This window comes from Phyllobates terribilis, unplaced genomic scaffold (genome assembly GCF_046119375.1).
Source record: "Phyllobates terribilis strain yellow unplaced genomic scaffold, ASM4611937v1 Scaffold_3__8_contigs__length_932513732, whole genome shotgun sequence".
Taxonomy (NCBI): Eukaryota; Metazoa; Chordata; class Amphibia; order Anura; family Dendrobatidae; genus Phyllobates; species Phyllobates terribilis.
Genome location: NW_027362763.1, coordinates 8,988,783 through 9,008,471, shown reverse-complemented (window position 1 = coordinate 9,008,471; position 19,689 = coordinate 8,988,783). Strand labels below are relative to the sequence as shown.

The window sequence follows — 19,689 nt, the reverse complement described above, 5'->3', positions numbered from 1 at the left end:
CACCAGCCTCAGCGGTCTGCCCTGGAGCGGCGGTTCACTCTGACCGCAATCCACGGGTGGCGTAGTCGGACATTTAAACATCAAAACCACATAAATAGTTCAGCCACTGGTTTGACCGCCCTGAGCCACGGAACCGGGTCGCCGCCACGGAGACTACAACCACCAGCATCCACCAAAAAGGGTCCGGCTCCGGGTGTCCCAAGGCCCAGGGGGCGCGTCAGAACATTTTCATCACCTTTCACAATCACCAATGGGACAAGGCAGGGATGTTCTCTGTCCCCTCTCTTATACATCCTAGTGACGGAGCACCTGCTCTCATCAATTCGCCATAACCCCAATATTAGGTGGATTGAGGTGGGAGGCACCGAGTACAAGTGCTCTCTATTTGCTGATGATGTCCTAGTATATATCACTCAATCACATATATCCATCCCTGCTGTTATGGCTGAAATAGATCACTTTGTTACATGGTCAAATTTTAAAATCAATGCAGCGAAGTCTGAGGCCCTCGATGTCTCCCTCCCCAAATCCATATAGGATTCCATCCAGTCCAACTTTCCCTTTGCCTGGCCCTCACAGGGTATCAAATACTTAGGAATTCCTATTCATAGAGACCTCTCCCATCTATGTTAATTTTGGGCCCTTTATTGAACAACTCCATACAGACCACGGTTGGCAAGTTAGAACTGTAAGATTCACTACGTGAACCACTGGTGTTTTGTGGAAAAGCACATGTACACTGTGTTCCAAATTATTATGCAAAAAGTGTTTAGGAGTGATAAGGGAAGAATTTGTTTGTTTGTCAGTTAAACTCATTGATGGTGATGTGTGTCAGGGCTCTTTATATCACTGTAAGCAATTGCAGACACCTGTGCTAATTAGTTTGGCAGGTGTGTCCAATGAAAGGCAAGACTACTTAAGAAGGCTGTCTCACATTATTAAGCAGCCTACATTTTCTGCCAAAATGGGAAAGAAAAAGGATGTGTCGGCTGCTGAGAAGCAACAAATTGTGGAGTGTTTAGGTCAAGGCATGACTACAATCAACATTGTGCGATGATCAGGATGAAGTGTCTTGGCAATCAAGAAGTATGTAGCTGATTCACAGTACACACGTGTGCGTGCTGATAAGGGCAAATTGAGGACTCTTTCCTACAAGCAATTACGTCAGGTTAAAAGAGCAGCGGCAAAAAAGCCTTGTCATAGCAGCAGACAAGTTTTTGAAGCTGCTGGTGCCTCCAACGTCCCCCGAACAACAAGATGCAGGGTCCTTCAGAGGTTTGCAGCTGTGCATACGCCATCCTGTCGACCTCCTCTATCCACTTCACACAAGCAGAAACGGCTCCAGTGGGCCAAACATTACATGAAGACTGATTTCAAAACTGTTTTGTTCACGGATGAGTGCCGTGCAGCGCTCGATGGTCCAGATGGATGGAGTGGAGGATGGCTGGTTGATGGACACCCCACGCAAACACGGCTACAGCGCCAACAAGGAGGAGGTGGAGTAATGTTTTGGGCTGGAATCATGGGGAGAGAGATTGTCGGCCCCTTTAGGATCCCTGAAGGCGCTAAAGATGAACTCCATAATGTATGTGGATTTTCTCAAACAGCACTTCCTGCCATGGTTCAAGAAGAAGAACCGTGTATTTCACAGCAAGATCATTTTTCTGCATGATAATGCACCATCTCATGCTGCACATAAAACATCTGCATCTCTGGCTGATATGGGCATAAAAGGGGACAAACTTATGGTGTGACCCCCATGCTCCCCTGACCTCTACCCCATTCAGAACCTCTGGAGCATCATCAAAAGGAGTGTCTATGATGGCGGGAGGCAGTTCACATCTAAGCAACAGCTCTGGGAGGGTATTCTGTCCTCATGCAAAACAATTGAAGCAGAAACCATCCAAAACCTGACAAATTGAATGGACGAGAGAGTTCAGAAGCTCCTTTCGAACAAGGGGTCCTATGTGAAAATGTAACATCAACTAGAATAAAGTTTTGAGTTGAAAACTGTTTGATTTCAGTTTCTAATAACCTGCTAATGCTTATAAATTCAAAAATGACCTTTTTTTTGGTCTTTATTAAAATGAAAAGGTTGATCGAAAAGTTTGGCGGATCTAAGAGTGTGGCAACCCAGTAGTCATGATTACTTCAAATTCTGACAATATGAGGGTCATGTTGCAGGTAGTGCAGCAAGAAGGCACTTATGTGTCTTGCGCATCTCGGAGCCCCAAAATTATTTTCCGGGCTAGATGCAGCTAAAAATTATTATTAATTTTAAATCTGGTGGAGCTTAGTATAGATGGCCTAATAGGATCAGTGCTGCACACTGCTACAAAGCCCAAATTATTTTCCAGCCAAAATACAGATAAACATGATTAGTAATTTTAAATCTGGTGGAGCTTATTATAGATGGCCTAATAGAATCAGTGCTGCACACTGCTACAAAGCCCAAATTATTTTCCAGCCAAGATACAGATAAACATGATTAGTAATTTGAAAGCTTAAAACGGTTGGTACGGTGATTTTAACCAATCATCCATCTTTTACTCTCCCCAGGATGACACAGGGGTAGAAAAGTCGTTTTGGATCCATGATTTGTTCATCTTTATGAACGTGAGTCTGTCTACATTATCAGTGGAGAGCCGCGTGCGCTTATCTGTCAGCACACCACCAGCAGCGCTGAAGACACGTTCAAACAGAACGCTGGCTGCGGGGCATGACAAGATCTCCAAGGCGTAAGTGGCTAGCTCCAGCCATTTATCCAGATTGGAAGCCCAAAAAGAGCAAGGGTCCAGTGACACAGTCATGGCTTCAATGTTTACTTGGAGATACTCCTGTACCATCGTCTCTAGGCGTTGACTATGTGTCAGACTTCTTGTCTCCTGTGGCCTTGCAAAGGATGGGCTAAAAAAGTGGTGAAATGATTGCGCAAAATTGATGTTACCAGCAGATACTGTGGTTCTGTTATGGTTTGAGTGCTGAACACTTGACGGTCCCACGGTTGGCAAGTTGGAACTGTGAGATTCACTACGTGCACCATTGGTGTTTTGTGGAAAAGCACATGTAAGATTCTGCAACAGTCTCTGCTGATACTCCTGCATGCGTGCATCCCTTTCTATGGCAGGAATAATTTCTGCAAATTTACTTTTGTACCGGGGATCTAACAGTGTGGCAACCCAGTAGTCAGGATTATTTCTAATTCTCCCAATTCGAGGGTCATGTTGCAGGTAGTGCAGCAAGAAAGCACTCATGTGTGTTGCGCATCCAAGAGCACCAAGTCCCTGTTGTGTTGCTGGCGAGGTAACAATCATGCTTCCTTCCTCTGTCCTCTCCCCCCAACCTCGCACAACAGAAATGTGATCAAGGTCTCCCTCATCTGATGAGTCTTCCATCAGTTCGTCCTCCACTTCTTCCTGGGCTCCTGCACCTTCCTCACTAGTTTGGCTGCTACCATGCGCCCTGGTAAAACCATCTCCCCCACCCTCACATGCCTGCCGCCTTGGTGCTGCCGACCGTCTGGACCTTGCAGATGTTAGCCTTTCCGCATACAACTCCTCCTCCTCTACTTCCACCACCTCCTCTTGTGCCACCACCTGACTCCAAATTCTGTTTAACATGTGCTCCAGCATGTAAATCACCGGAATAGTCATGCTGATAATGGCATCGTCAGCACTAAACATCTTCGTCGCCATTTCAAAACTGTGCAGAAGGGTGCATAGGTCCCTGATCTGAGACCACTCCTCCAGCGTGATTTGCCCCACGTCTGGATCTCGTTGGCCCAGGCTATACGTCAGAACGTATTGCACCAGGGCTTGTCGGTGCTGCCACAGTCGCTGCAACATGTGCAGAGTTGAATTCCACCGGGTAAGCACATCGCATTTTAGCCGGTGAAGTGGCAGGCCCAACGACTTCTGTAGAGATGTAAGTCGCTGAGCTGCGGGATGCGAACGGCAGAAGTGAGCACACAGCGACCGTGCCCTCTGCAGAAGGCCATCTAGTCTGGGATAGTGGTTCAACACGTGAGCCATACAAGGCACGTGTGTGACATTGCCCCGGCGAAGGGCCGCACCCAGGTTTGCAGCATTGTCGCACACGGCCTTACCTGGTTTCAGGTCCAGTGGAGACAACCATTCATGAAATTGGTTCTCCAGAGCTGACCACAACTCCTCAGCTGTGTGACTCACATTTCCCAGACATTTCAAAGTAAAAACCGCCTGATGACGTTGAGCCCTACTGCCAGCATAGTAAGGAGGTGTGCAGGATCCCTTCTGCGCAGTTAGAAAGCTTGTGGCATGACCAGACAGGCTTTGGGTGCAGGTAGAAGACCGAGAGGAGGTTGAGGAGGCAGAAGCAGTGGAGGAACTTTGACATAAAGAGGATTGACGCACAACTCGTGGGGACCGCAAGACTTGGACAGCAGCCTCTTGTCCTGCTTTCACCATAGTTACCCAGTGCCCAGTCAGCGACATGTAACGCCCCTGTCCATGCCTACTCGTCCAAGTGTCTGTGGTGAAATGCACCCTGTCACACACAGAGTTTCTCAAAGAAGCGGTGATGTTGTGTGCGACATGCTGGTGGAGCGCAGGCACACCTTTCTTTGAGAAGTAGTGCCGACTGGGCATCTGGTACTGGGGCACTGCGACGGACATAAGGTCTCGAAAATCCTCTGTGTCCACCAGGCGGAAAGGCAGCATTTCTGTAGCCAAGAGCTTGCAGATGGTGAAATTCAACCTCTTAGCTTTCTCATGGCTAGGAGGAAATGGTCTTTTAGTTGTCCACATCTGAGGGACCGAGGGCTGGCTATTGTGCTTAGACGGGGTTGATAAGGGTGTCCCCGGCAAACTGCCGGTCTGTGAGGAAGATGCAGGCGGACATGTCAGGTTGCTTTGATCCAAAGGTGGTGCTATCGATGTCGGACAGCACTCAACACCAGCTGGTGTTACCACCTCCAAAGAAAATGATGACCTGCCAATCACGCTGGCTGTTGCGGGTAAAGAGGTGGCAGGTCTGCGCCCCAAAACAGGTGTGACTGCTGTCCCCCCAGTCACAGAGGATGAAGAGGCTGCGGATGCACAAGATATGGCAGACGGTGGTTGGCCCGGCCGGCTAGGCCGCATTGTAGCACACTGAGCTTCCCACTGCAACTTATGCTTCATGTCCATGTGCCGGTTCATGCATGAAGTACTCAAACTATGTATTTTTTGGCCTCTTCTTAGCTTTTGCTGACAAATGTTACAGATAACACGAGTTGGGTCATCTTTATCGATCTGAAAAAATGCCCAGGCTATGCAAGGCTTAGCACCCATGCGACCTGAAGAGCCACCACGACTTGTGGTGAGAGGCAGAGTTGTGTTTGAGGATGCAGTTGTTGACGTGCTTCCAGTACTACGTCTCTGTCCAGGAAGGCGCAACCTGACCTCGTCGTCACTAGCATCTTCCTCCACCTCCTCTGCTGACCTCATCTCTTGGCTGACTGTGGGTTGACAGTAAGTGGGATCTCCAACCTCATCATCATCACCCTGTGCGTTATCACACCCGTCGTCCTCAGAGCCAACCTGTTCCTGCCCTGACAAAAAACTAAAGTTGTCGCTCCAATCAGGTATTTGAGTCTTATCATCGTCTTCCTCATTGTCTCCACCAACAGGAGTTACAGTTTGGGAATGAGGGTCTACATTATGGTCAGAACCTTCTGCGTCTGGTCCTGGATCCGACTCATAAAGATTCTGGGCATCAGTGCAGATCATTTCCTCGTCTGGATTCACAGAAGCGCTGGAGTCGACCTCTGATTCCCAGGCTATAGTATGAGTAAACAGCTCTGCAGACTCAACCATCTGTTCTACCTCATACTCAGACGGGCAGCTGGAGATTTGGGAGCTGTGAGGAAGCAAGTGCGATTGGGGTGACACCTTTGAGGACTGGAGTATTTGTGATGTTGAAGTTGATGTGGAGGAGAGCCCACTTAAAGGAGCACTTGATATCCGTTGAAGCACCTGCTGTTTTTGTGCCTCATCTGGAATTTGTAGCGATTGGCGTGGCCGTAAGAAAGGGATCTTATCACATTGTCCGCTAAAAGAAGTAGACATTTTAGTTTGGCTGGAAGATGGTCTTTCTTCTGCACCTACCCCACGGACACAACCTTTTTTCCCCTTCCCAACACGCCTATTCCCCTTTCCACCAGCAGCAGGCCTTTTTCCACTCATTTTGGTGGTTAACTAATTCACAACTCTGGAGTTGTTTGCAAAAAAAAACAATGGATGGTAACCGAGCAGAGCTGAGTGGCCAAACTGTGGTATTAGGCCAAAACTATTGGCTGGGTTAGATGCAGAAAAAAATTATATTCAATTTGCAACCTGATGGAGGTCAGTATAGATGGACTAATAGAATGATGCTATGCCCAAAAGATTTTACTTCACTAGGTGCAGTAAAAAAATTGGTATTCTATACACAGGTGGTATATCTTGCAACACAGATAGGCTACTCCACTGACTAACACACTCTGCAATAGGCCAAAAAGGATTAGCTTTGCTAGATTCAGCCAAATTGTAACATACCTGGCGGCGTCCTTGCATGGTGGTCCATCTCCCACTGTGCAAGAGGGCGCACTTGATCTCCTGTCCAGAATGTCTCTCTGGCTTCCCTCCATGCTGTCTGTTTGTGTCTGTTTCTGCTGCTTAAGGGCGGCGCCCGATCACTTCCTGCCTTTTGTACCTGCTGTGGGTCACACCCCTTGTGCGTCCTCAGCCTATTGCTGTCTGTCACTTGGTATATAGCTCAGCAGCTCCCTTCTATCCCGGCCTGAGCATAGTGTTTCCTTCAGTGTGTGCTTGCACTCTGAAGGTGCCAGGTCCCGTCTCTTGTCTCCTGCTTTTTGTATCAGTTCCCGTGTCTGAACTGAGTCCTGTATGTCTCCTGCCTTGCGGTATCAGCTCCCGTGTCTGAACTGAGTCCTTTCTGTGTTCTCTTGTCTGTCCTGTCTGAACACGCTCCTAGCCTGTTCCTCCTGCCTTCTAGGGGCCGATTACCTAGACCCGTTCCTGTATCTTGTCTGACCTGTCTGAACTCGCTCCTAGCCTGTTCCTCTCACCTTCTAGTGGCCGATTTCCTAGACCCGCTCCTGTGTCTGGTCTGTCCTGTCTGAACACGCTCCTTGCCTGTTCGTTCCGCCTCTCTGGGGGCCGTATTCCCAGACCCGCTCCTGTATCCCTCTGCAGTGTCGGTCTCCTCCGTACACTCAGTTCCAGTCTGAACTCTCTCCTGTCCTTTACCTGTTTTGCCTCTATGTCCGTTCCCTTCCTTTTTCTGCAGAGTCTGAACTCGTACCTAACTCCTGCTTGTTGTCTCTGCAAGTACTGTGTGAGTATCTGGCTCTGTCTTTCCCTTCCTGTCTGTTCCGTGTGAACAGAGCCCTGTCCTCCCTGCTCAGCCTTGTCTGCACTCTAGCTGTGCTTGCCTGTAACCCTCTGCCTGTATTGTTCCTGAGTCCTGGTGTGTACTGGGTCCTATCCCGCCTGTGTTCCTACCTGCTAGTGCCTCCCTGTCTGCACTCTAGCTGTGCTTGCCTTTACCCCCCTGCCTGCATACCCGCCTGCCTGCATACCAGTCGTGCCTGCCTATACCCACCAGTCTGTGTGCCAGCCTACCAGCCTGTTCCTGTATTCCCCTGTGTGGGTCAACAGCCGTGTCCGGGGTCTGTCCTGGAGTAGCACCTGGTCCCTCTGCTCGGTTCCTCCTTGGTGCACTGGCGTCGTATGCCGTCGTGCGACCCTGGTCGGATCGGGTGAATACTTAGTCACGCCCCTCCAGGCATTCACTCTCCGGCACGGTCCAGTGGAATCACTACCAATCACACGCACACGCCGCTTAGCCCGGGCGTGTGCATAACAGCATGCTCAGGCCATGGTTCCCGTTGAGCCCCACGGCCTTCGCTCTTTGAGAAGTTTTTCCAGCGAATACATGCATTAAAATAAAATAAATAAATTTTTTTCCCCCTTTAGCTGAGTTCCAGGCGAATTACGCACCCGTCCAGATGGATCTATCAGCCCTCGTTCCTGCGGATCCGCCACGTTACTATGGGGATCCAAGACAGTGTCGTGCATTTGTGGAGCAATGCATGCTACACTTTAAGGCCTACCCTCTCTATTTTCCTTCCGATTGGGCTAAAGTGGCCTTTATGATTGACTACCTAGCGGGTGATGCCTTGAAATGGGTCACCCCCCTATGGGAAGCATGGGATCCTGTCATCCTTGACCTGCAGTCCTTCCTGGTGGCCTTTCGTATGGTCTTCGAGGACCCTAACTCTGAAGCCCCTGCTGAAGCTTCACTTCCCAATATCCCGGAGCAGCCCCGACGGGTAATGTGTGTGGGTAGCGCAATAGTCCTCCAGCCCAATGAGACTACTGCCCACCCAGAATCCTCACAGGGTGACTACGCTTTCCGGAATACTTCTCTCAACCTCAAGAGGCAGTCCAGACGTGCTAGACTTAGAGGCAAGCCGTCACGCCAGGGTCTGTCCTCCCTGAGACCTCCTGACCCCAACCTTGAAGTCCCTACTGAAGCTTCATCTCCCTGTATCCCGGAGAAACCCCAATGGGTAATGTGCGTGGGTAGTGCACCAGTTCTCCTGGCCGAAGAGACTTCTGCCCATCCAGACTCCACACAGGAGAACTTCCTGCACCCGGCATCAGATGCTTCTTTCTCTTTAACCGGTGTGCATGTCCAAGGATGCTCCAAAGCTGTGGTTACCTCAGAGTCTGTGCACCTCTACTACCTGGCGGAGGATCCCCTGTTGCCTCCTGAACCCTCCGGGATACCACTCGATGACAAATGGAGAGAGACTTCTCTACACCCGGTACTCAATACTTTGTCCGCTTCGTCCTGTGAGCCTGACAATGGGTACCCCAAAGTGGTAGTTACCTCCGAGTCTCTACACCCCTCCGACCAGGCGGAGGATCTCCAGTTGTCTCCTGAACCCTTTGGGGTGCTACCTGGTAGCGAAAGGACAGAGACTCTCCTATACTCTGTACCTGATACCTCGCTCGCTTCGTCCAGTGAGTCCAACCTAGTGTACTCCGAAGCAGAGGTTACTCCTGAGTCTCTACACCCCTCCGACCAGGCGGAGGACCTCCAGTTGTGTTCAGAATCCTTCGGGGTGCCACCTGGTGGTGAATGGACAGAGACTTTCCTATATCCTGGATCTGATACCTCGCTTGCTTCGTCCAGTGAGTCCAACTTAGTGTACTCCGAAGCAGAGGTTACTCCTGAGTCTCTACACCCCTCCGACCAGGCGGAGGACCTCCAGTTGTGTTCAGAATCCTTCGGGGTGCCACCTGGTGGTGAATGGACAGAGACTTTCCTATATCCTGGATCTGATACCTCGCTTGCTTCGTCCAGTGAGTCCGACCTAGTGTACTCTGAAGCAGAGGTTACCCGTGAGTCTCTACACCCCTCTGACCAGGCGGAGGACCGCCAGCTGTCTCCAGAACCCTTCGGGGTGCCACCTGGTGGTGAATGGACAGAGACTTTCCTATACTCGGTACCCGATACCTCGCCTGCTTCCTCCAGTGAGTCCGATCTAGTGTACTCTGAAGCAGTTGTTTTCTCTGAGCCTCTGCACTCTTCTGATCCGGCGGAGGACCTCCAGTTGTTTCCTGAATCCTCCGGGATACCACCAGATAACAAAGAGACAGTGACTTTTCCTCATTATGTACCTGATAACTCGTCTATTTCTTCCTGTGAGCTTGACAAGATGTACCTCGAAGCAGAGATTACCCTTAAGTCTCTGTCCCCCTCCAACCCAGTGAACGACTGGTCCTCGAATTCCCTGCGGAAGATTCTGGCAGGCCTGAAGAAGAGGGGGCGTAAGGGGGGAGGTACTGTAACATACCTGGCGGCGTCCTTGCATGGTGGTCCATCTCCCACTGTGCAAGAGGGCGCACTTGATCTCCTGTCCAGAATGTCTCTCTGGCTTCCCTCCATGCTGTCTGTTTGTGTCTGTTTCTGCTGCTTAAGGGCGGCGCCCGATCACTTCCTGCCTTTTGTACCTGCTGTGGGTCACACCCCTTGTGCGTCCTCAGCCTATTGCTGTCTGTCACTTGGTATATAGCTCAGCAGCTCCCTTCTATCCCGGCCTGAGCATAGTGTTTCCTTCAGTGTGTGCTTGCACTCTGAAGGTGCCAGGTCCCGTCTCTTGTCTCCTGCTTTTTGTATCAGTTCCCGTGTCTGAACTGAGTCCTGTATGTCTCCTGCCTTGCGGTATCAGCTCCCGTGTCTGAACTGAGTCCTTTCTGTGTTCTCTTGTCTGTCCTGTCTGAACACGCTCCTAGCCTGTTCCTCCTGCCTTCTAGGGGCCGATTACCTAGACCCGTTCCTGTATCTTGTCTGACCTGTCTGAACTCGCTCCTAGCCTGTTCCTCTCGCCTTCTAGTGGCCGATTTCCTAGACCCGCTCCTGTGTCTGGTCTGTCCTGTCTGAACACGCTCCTTGCCTGTTCGTTCCGCCTCTCTGGGGGCCGTATTTCCAGACCCGCTCCTGTATCCCTCTGCAGTGTCGGTCTCCTCCGTACACTCAGTTCCAGTCTGAACTCTCTCCTGTCCTTTACCTGTTTTGCCTCTATGTTCGTTCCCTTCCTTTTTCTGCAGAGTCTGAACTCGTACCTAACTCCTGCTTGTTGTCTCTGCAAGTACTGTGTGAGTATCTGGCTCTGTCTTTCCCTTCCTGTCTGTTCCGTGTGAACAGAGCCCTGTCCTCCCTGCTCAGCCTTGTCTGCACTCTAGCTGTGCTTGCCTGTAACCCTCTGCCTGTATTGTTCCTGAGTCCCGGTGTGTACTGGGTCCTATCCCGCCTGTGTTCCTACCTGCTAGTGCCTCCCTGTCTGCACTCTAGCTGTGCTTGCCTTTACCCCCCTGCCTGCATACCCGCCTGCCTGCATACCAGTCGTGCCTGCCTATACCCACCAGTCTGTGTGCCAGCCTACCAGCCTGTTCCTGTATTCCCCTGTGTGGGTCAACAGCCGTGTCCGGGGTCTGTCCTGGAGTAGCACCTGGTCCCTCTGCTCGGTTCCTCCTTGGTGCACTGGCGTCGTATGCCGTCGTGCGACCCTGGTCGGATCGGGTGAATACTTAGTCACGCCCCTCCAGGCATTCACTCTCCGGCACGGTCCAGTGGAATCACTACCAATCACACGCACACGCCGCTTAGCCCGGGCGTGTGCATAACACAAATGCTGTGAAAAAAACTTGCACAGCACTGGCACAGACCTGCCTTGCAAAAACTGATAGGAACTGATGTAACCTAGTCCTGAAAAGGACTCCAATTACAATTAGTCTTTACTCCCACAATCTATCTATTTAAGAGCACAGACCTGCCTGATAAAAGTCGTAGGAAATGCTGTAACCTAGTCCTTAAAAGGACTGCAATCACAACTATTCCCTACTCCCAAGCTATCTGTAGATTTGTGCGAAAATTGGCTTGAAATTAACAAGGTATAGCGCACACAGCAACAGCGGTGCCGTCTAACACGCAGCTGCAGCAGTGAGAAAATGGTGGCGACGGGGAAAATGGCTTGGTCTTATAGGGCAAGGACATGTGACATACACTGCCAATCACACATGCCCTTGCTTGTGTGAAAAAAAGCACTTCGCTCCGTGTGTGCGCTGCTGATAGGCTGACAGATTGCACCTCCCCACTGCAAATGCGGGAAAGAGAAAAAAAAATGGAGATCTTCATTGTTCCTGCAGAGATCCATCCCCTGCCCCTCCCCCCGCCCCGCTGTACACTCAAACTGCGTATTAACATTAATTTTCATCATTACTCAGAAAAAAATCCAGTTATGATTTTGGTGCACGAACAGTTATCGAACATAACCTCGAACAGCCGAATTTTTCTCAAATTGTTCGTGTTCGCCGAACGGCTCGAACACCGCCCAAAACAGCTCGAATTTGAGATTGGCGAACAGTTCGAGTAGAACAACGCTCATCTCTATCGTTGACTTGTATTCTAAGTATTGAGCGTCTTCTCCTGATGAATGTAAATTACTTTTTTACAAACGATCATCGACTTTGAAAGCCTAAAGCATTTACAACACTGGCAAAAGCCTATAAATGAACAGAACCATTCTTTTTACTGTTTTGTCAGCCTTTTTTTCTGTAATTTTCCATGCAAAAAAACACTGTAAAATGGCGAAGGGGGAACATATCTGTCACACAAGGTGTGGGAAAGACTTAGTGCAACACAGATGAAAAGGGAGCCCAGACTCTAGGGAAAGGTGGGGGGGAGTGGAGACCTCCTAGTCTGGTCTAGTGTCACCCTGTCTCAACTACCGTCCCTATATTGGTTCTTCACCAATCGCCCCACGCGTGTCTTGCCCTGTCTTTCCCTGGCGTATGGCTAAGGCTAGGGAAGGGAGGAAATGAGCACTAGTCGATCTCCACTAAACTCTATAGACAACAACGGTAGAGAAACAAGGTGGATTGCTTAGCTTTAGACGATTCCAGAGAAATGCTTACACGGCACAAGTAGTAATGAATATTGCTGGCCCCTCCCTCTCAGACACACCAGGTATTTATACACTCAGGCCAGGGAGCTAATTAGCCAGAGGGAGGTAGCCTCTGGGTCCTAGAGGCAGCCAGCCTCTAAGAAGAAGTCTGTAATGTCAAACACAGAGATCTCCTGCAACCAACTGCAGGGAGACTGTCTGTCACCTCTGACACACCTGTGACAATATCAGTTGTACAGCACATTATTGTCTGTAGAATTTGGCTAATATTTCTTTACTTTCTCTCCTTATCTCCATTTCTGAGTTGTGACGTTCTTTCACTATCCAGAATCACCACAAAATGGCTGCTGCTTTCCCTTTTGTAGAGGTTATGATAATCCCACCTGATTGGCTGTGTTATACCATGTGATGTGATAGCTGCAAGGCATTATGGGGAAGCAGCCCCACCATACTTGAGGTCATGTGACCTTCTGTGGATGATGAAATCATCTGCAATTTGTAAAATGGTGTCGGCCATGTTCATCGATTAACAAGAAGTGAAGAGCAAATTGTTATCATTTGTCGAGTTCTGACAATTCTTATAATTTTGTTGCAAATTAATTTTGCATCTAATCTATTTGCTAATCTTTAATATCCGTGGTAATCACTGAAGAGAAGAATCTCTGCTGGCAAAAGTCATCATGGTGGAATAAACAGAAAAGAGAAATATAGACCCGAGCCGGAGATACTTAGCTGTAATGGCGACCATAGCACCTAAACAGACAGAGGGGATGGCTGCCACTGACTGCCCACCCACCCCACCTTATCCCCATGCAGTGTAATTGTAGATTAATAACAGGTGGTGTCGCCTCCTAACTGTGAATGTGACACCAATTAATGTCAAATATGAATCTCGATTATGAAGCGATCATTTTGGATCTGATGTCTCCATACACAGAGCAGACCGGACATCCTGGAACTGGAGAAAGAATGAGGGAAAGAGCTGAGATCCCCCAGAAAGTCTCCAGACTCATCTCCTGATGGTGGACGTTGTTTCAATACATTATAATAATCACCGATGAGGGAGGTTTCTACAGTCAGAACTCGTTCGGATCCATGGAAGCTCCTGACGAGTCACGAGTCTTTATGCCAACGATCCCGAGAAAGAAGTTTCCAGGAAAGCTCCTCTCCAGAAAGATTGAAACTGCCCTACTAGTGCCCCCTGTAGGTCGCTCTGCTGTAAATAAATGTTCAACATTTTTGAAGTCTTGAACAAAAATTTTTCTTCCTCATAGTCAGGAAGAACCAAACTGGCACCAGTAGACCCTAATTGTTTCATCACCTAGAGCAGAGTTACCACCTGTTCCATGATCAGCCTTAGGCTGCCTCAAAGCTGTGGAGATACCGGCACATTATCGTCAGTCACAACATTCACTAATCTGAGGTGTGGTGGTAACATCAACCCAAAGCTCAACTCTACAATGCCCCTAAAGGAGGAGACGATGATCTTCTGCACAATGATCCACAAGGTCCTGCTGGTGTCCAAGTGATACTTTCCTCTGGTGACATTTGAGATTAGAGTATTCCTAGGGTTCTGCAATTGTTTCTTTGTTTCTATAGCTTTCTTTTATCATGTTATTCTTGCAAATCATCTGCGTAAATTGTGTTTGACCTGGCTGAGGCTGTCAGAAAATCAAGTAGAGGCTTGTGTCTCTGTGGTGCAATCGGTTAGTGCGTTCGGTTGTTAACCGAAAGGTTGGTGGTTCAAGCCCACCCAGGGATGTCGGAGTTTTTTTTTCATAGGGTCGGCTATAAATATGCCTCACAGTAGCAGACGGTCCCTCAGCCGCCCCACACGCAGATAAAACAGGGATTGGAGATAAATTCTCATTATTTCAATTAAAGGACTTTATTCTGGGTGTTTGTGGTTTTTTTAAACTTTGACTATGGGGTTAGTAATGGGGGTGTCTTATAGACGCCTCTCCATTACTAACCTGGGCTTGATGTCAGCTGGCATTATAAGCTGACATCAACCCCAGCCCTATTACCCCACTGCCACCGCTACAGGGCAGTGGGAAGAGCGAGGCTAAGTGCCAGAATTGGCAAATCCTATGCATGCGCCATTTCTGGGGCGGCTGACGGCTGGTGTTTCTAGCCTGGGAGGGGGCCAATATTCATGGCTCCCTTCCTGGGCTATTAATATCAGCCCCCAGCTGTCTGCCTAGCCTTTGCTAGCTATTAAAATAGGGGGGATCCCACGTCATTTTTTGGGGGGGTCCCCCATTTTAATAGCTAGTAAAGGCTGGGTATTCAGCTGGGGGCTGATATTAGTAGTCTGGGAAGCTCCGTGGGTATTACCCCCTTCCCAGGCTTCAAACATCTGCCCCAGCTGTCTGCTTAACCTCCGCTAGAGCCTAAAATTACGGGCAACTCCACGCCAATGTTTTTTTAATAAATCCTTTATTTTAACACTAAATGACAAGTACAGTAAGCAACACTGTCACTGTACTTCATATATATGTGACTGACATGTTTCTATCTATCTAATCTATGTGTGATGCTTTATTCTTTCAGTTCTATATTGTCGGGTACCGATGCTGAATTGCCGGCCGGCTTTTTTAAAGAGACAGTGCATGAAAACACTTTTATTTTTTTTTAATAAATCCTTTAACACTAAATGAAAAGTACAGTAAGCAACACTGTCACTGTACTTCATATATATGTGACTGACATGTTTCTATCTATCTAATCTATGTGTGATTCTCTATTCTTTCTATTCTAAATTGTCGGGTACCGCTGCTGAATTGCCGGCCGGCTTTCTTAAAGAGACGGTGCATGAAAACACTATTATTTTTTTAAATAAATCCTTTACACTAAATGACAAGTACAGTAAGCAACACTGTCACTGTACTTCATATATATGTGACTGACATGTTTCTATCTATCTAATCTATGTGTGATGCTCTATTCTTTCTGTTGTAAATTGTCGGGTACCGGTGTATGCCGCTGCTGAATTGCCGGCTTTTCATGTAATACATTCTACATTATTCTTAGTTGTTTTTCTTCATGTAGAATTAACCTACAAGGAAAGAAAGGGTTTATTTTTATTCCGATATTTGTGTCCCATTGACTTGCATTGGTTTCTGGTATCGGAATCAGCGATATCCGATACTTTTTGGGTATCGGTCTGATCCAATGCGATCCGATATTTCCCGATATCGGAAGGTATTGCTCAACACTACTCTTTACATGCGGGAACCGATCCTGCCAGCAGAGGGCGTTGCCTGTACAATTGTGAAGGTAATATCTCCTTTTACCCCCACACAGTTGTGTGGCCATTGGTCACGATTAGTGGGTTATGGAAGCAGAAAGTTGTTTATATTTGTTGGTTTCAGCAAATTCCTAAAAAATTCTAATCTATTTGTTCATCTCTAATATCCAGGTGTTAATCCCTGAAGACAAGAATCATTGCTGCGAAAAGTCGTCATGGTGGAATAAACGAAAGAGAAAAAGATAAACCCGAGCCCGATAGGCAGAACTCCTTAGATGCAACGGCCAATAGACAGCAAAGCATCTAAACAGACGCGGGGAATGATCACTGTCACCCCATTGACCCCCATTGAGTGGGACTGCAGGGTAACAGGTGGTGTCGCCTAACTGTCCATAAAGCAATCACTGGTGATTTATGATCATGGAGCGGCCATTGTGGATCTGGTGTCTCCATACACAAACCAGACAAGAAAAGTGATCAGAGAAAGCGACCTTCAGTCTGGATAATCTACTGGATCTGCCAACGTCCTGTAGTAAGTGATGAACTGTAATTACCCTGATAGAGGACCCACATCAGGAGAGCGGACGGCGAGGAGGGATTGTTTAGGAAAATAAATATTGTGGTCAATGTGACCCCATCAGTAATGTGACTGCTTAATTCTGAAGATAGTTATACCCTATTGTGACAATACAGAGTAAAATCTTAATAATCCAGACATTTAGATTTGTTAAGTCAAAAGAATACACTATTGTGTTTAAATTACATTATTGTGTTTAAATTGTCTTGTACACATTTGTGTATTTCTAAAGGTCAGACCAGTATTTGTCTAACCCTGATTGCGGTCTCCTCTTGGAAACAATGTTGTTTGCTAATATGCTAATTGTACTAAAAGCCAGCTATTTACAACAGCCCCTGTGATACCAACTATGTAACTAGATTAGTTCAATAATAACTGAGCCCTGCACCTTTACCTCTTACCTGTGCTCGATGACCTTACACAGATGTAAATATAAACAGGGATGTCTGTAGTGCTAGAGACAAAATGAGACTTGGGACAGAGAATCAAGGAACATCAGAAAGACCTTGGAAGGAAAATGAGAGACAGTCTTCAGAAACGTAGATGGATTGCATGGCATCCAAAGAGACACAGATTTGTATTCTATATGATTCTAGTCTAAGGGTATTGGCCCTGACTGGAAAGATTTGGATCAGCTCCATTAACCATCAGAGAGACCATGGATACATTTTGGGGAGTCCAGCAGAGGACTAAGAAGTCACCTGGCCCCATGGATATGTTATTTTGGGAATGCTAGGAGGGACCCACCGGTCACCTAGAACCTATGGATACTCTCGGAAAGGCCAGGGTGGGACCCTCGGGTTTCCTGGCCTTGTACCTTGATGGACTTGTAGCTTCCTAAGCTTGTCACTACCTCCTCTCTGTGAGGGCCCGCCAGAAGAAGGGGGTCACTGGTTGAGGTAGCCAGCCCTGAAAGTCTCCAAAGTCACGGCTGTTCTATCCCAGGCAAGTGGAGAAGGAAGGGTGAGACTGTGTAATGTTGTACCATCTTGGGCATTTGCTGGGACTGTTCTGTGTGTTTATTGTCCGCTTTGTGGTTCAATAAAGTATTGTCACGCTGTTTTATCCTCATCCTGTGTTTTCTGAGTAGCGTTACGCCCACGGAAGACCCCGTTCACACCTAATAACAATAAGTAATTAAACATCCTTTGAACCACTGACCTAAGGATGTCTGTACCCCACTAGAGTCCTCCGCTCTACCAGCTGAGCTTGTGTACTGCAGTTCTCCTGCCGTCATCACCTCACTGCGTCTCCAGGTGTATGGGTCACATAATACTGGACATTTCTATACTATATTATACATATACATTATTTCCTGGTCAATAAGATTCTGACTGTAACAATAGTAAGGTAACAGCCAAAATAAAGGAACCATCTTCCCATACCAGGAGCCGAACCCGGGCCACCTGGGTGAAAACCAGGAATCCTAACCGCTAGACCATATGGGAGAAGCTGTGAGCATACAGCACCAGTATAAAGCCAAGACTTCTCAGATCCAACCCAGGACCCAACCCAGGACCCAATCCGTGGAGATGATGCAGGAGTCGCTGTACTTTCTTATTCAGACTCCTCCATTTATGTATCAGATATAAATGACGGCCGGTGTTGAAGCCCCACATCACAGGCTTGTGCCGCCCGTCACTTCACGTATCCCCCTCCCATCACCAGTGTAGATCTGATCTTCTGGAGATGAGACCCCAGATCTGCTCCTGGTTTATTATGAGGTGTGGCGGTTCTTACTGCAGGCAGCTACTTATGCCTGATGAATATATTACCGGTATTAATACGTTTCCCCCCCAGGTTTCTGGTAGGTGTTTTTCATCTTGAAGTTCTTACAGGGTTCTTTATGCAGTAAAGCGAACAATGCCGCGACTCTCCAGGTCGATGCGATTACAGCGATGTGATAACAAACTTCTGCACAGATTATTGTAACATGAAAAAGAAATTCAGAAGTTAAAACAAACACTTTCGGTCGCCATTTTCAGAGACTGTTTTCGTAGCGTTTTTGTTTTTCCTCTGATGGAGACGTGTGGGGACTTGTCATATTTTGTGGAGTGATCTGACGCGTTTATTGATATGAAGTTGGGGAACATTTGATGCTTTGCTCATTTTTTACTGTATTTTTTCAGGGAGGCGACCAAAAAAAATAACGCAATTCAGTTGTTTTGATAATTTTTCATATTATTGCATTTTATATTTTTATAGACCAGAGTTTTATGTAGAGGCTTGTGTCTTTGTGGTGCAATCGGTTAGCGTGTTCAGCTGTTAACTGAAAGGTTGGTGGTTCAAGCCCACCCAGGGACGTTGGTGTCTTTTGCTTGGGTATCATGCTACGGTTGAAGAACGTTCCTCTTTGGCCCACAGCAGGTCCCGCAAGTAAAGGCTATGTTGCTGCCACCTACATTTTGAATTCCCAAGGTGCACCGGAGGAAAGTTTCCTGGACTAGGTTTTTTTATAGTCGTACAGAAGGAGCATAGCAGTGGTGTGTTTGCCAGTAGGATTGCTAATTTACAACTACAGTCCTCCGCTCTACCAGCTGAGCTATCAAAGGCTTGTTTGGCCTATGGAGGAAAGCCTCCTAGGTCTAGCTGTGGGAGCCATGAGCAGTTTGCAAAAGAATCATCGCTCTACCAACTGAAAAAAACAATAAATGATAATTTTGGAGAATGCGGGCATCGATCCCGCTACCTCTTGCATGCTAAGCGAGCGCTCTACCACTTGAGCTAATCCACCTTTGCTGAGCTAGTGGTTGCTTTTCCCTCTCTCGTCACTAGGCGGTCGGTCACTTTCCGCCTGATGTTCTCTTTCTTGGTGGTTGATGGTGGAGCGTTATATAATCCTCTCTGCTGTAATAATGATTCCCACAGACAGCAGGGACGTTCACAGCAGGTTCTTGCCGCATAGATGAGGACGACTGCAAGCTGATGTCTACTGATAGATCAGGACTCTCTGGTGACACAGCGGATCCTAGTGATGTTGTGAAACATTCTTTGTCTGTTGTTTCAAAAGACAGACACATCCATTTTGCTGGTTGTTTCTGTCTTTACTGTATATTTTTTTAGTTGTAGAACATTTTGTGTAACCAGGGCTGTGGAGTCGGTAAGCCAAACCTCCGACTCCGACTCCTGAATCTCCATGACACCGACTCCACGACTCCAACTCCAACTCCGACTCCGACCCCCTCATACACGGCTCATGTTTAAGTGATAAATTTACTGTAGCACAGATTCATCTCAGCTAAAAGTCCAGACCCTTAGATCAGGAATAGGACAGACATTTATAGGACATTTCATAACTTTCCCAAATTCTTATGAAAATATATTCCCCACAAACTGCAGTGAACTACTGTACCCAATTTATTATAT

At 47.7% G+C, this 19,689-nt stretch overlaps 3 non-coding genes across 3 annotated transcripts; 2 read left to right on the top strand and 1 right to left on the bottom strand.

Annotated features, from left to right (window-relative positions):
• The first annotated feature begins 14,184 nt into the window (after positions 1-14,184).
• On the top strand, positions 14,185-14,258 carry TRNAN-GUU (transfer RNA asparagine (anticodon GUU)). The gene has a single exon. It is a non-coding gene; the product is annotated as a tRNA-Asn (tRNA).
• Positions 14,259-17,699: 3,441 nt separating this feature from the next.
• Positions 17,700-17,771, bottom strand: TRNAE-UUC (transfer RNA glutamic acid (anticodon UUC)). Its single transcript has one exon. It is a non-coding gene; the product is annotated as a tRNA-Glu (tRNA).
• Positions 17,772-18,553: 782 nt separating this feature from the next.
• On the top strand, positions 18,554-18,627 carry TRNAN-GUU (transfer RNA asparagine (anticodon GUU)). The gene has a single exon. It is a non-coding gene; the product is annotated as a tRNA-Asn (tRNA).
• The last annotated feature ends 1,062 nt before the right edge of the window (positions 18,628-19,689 follow it).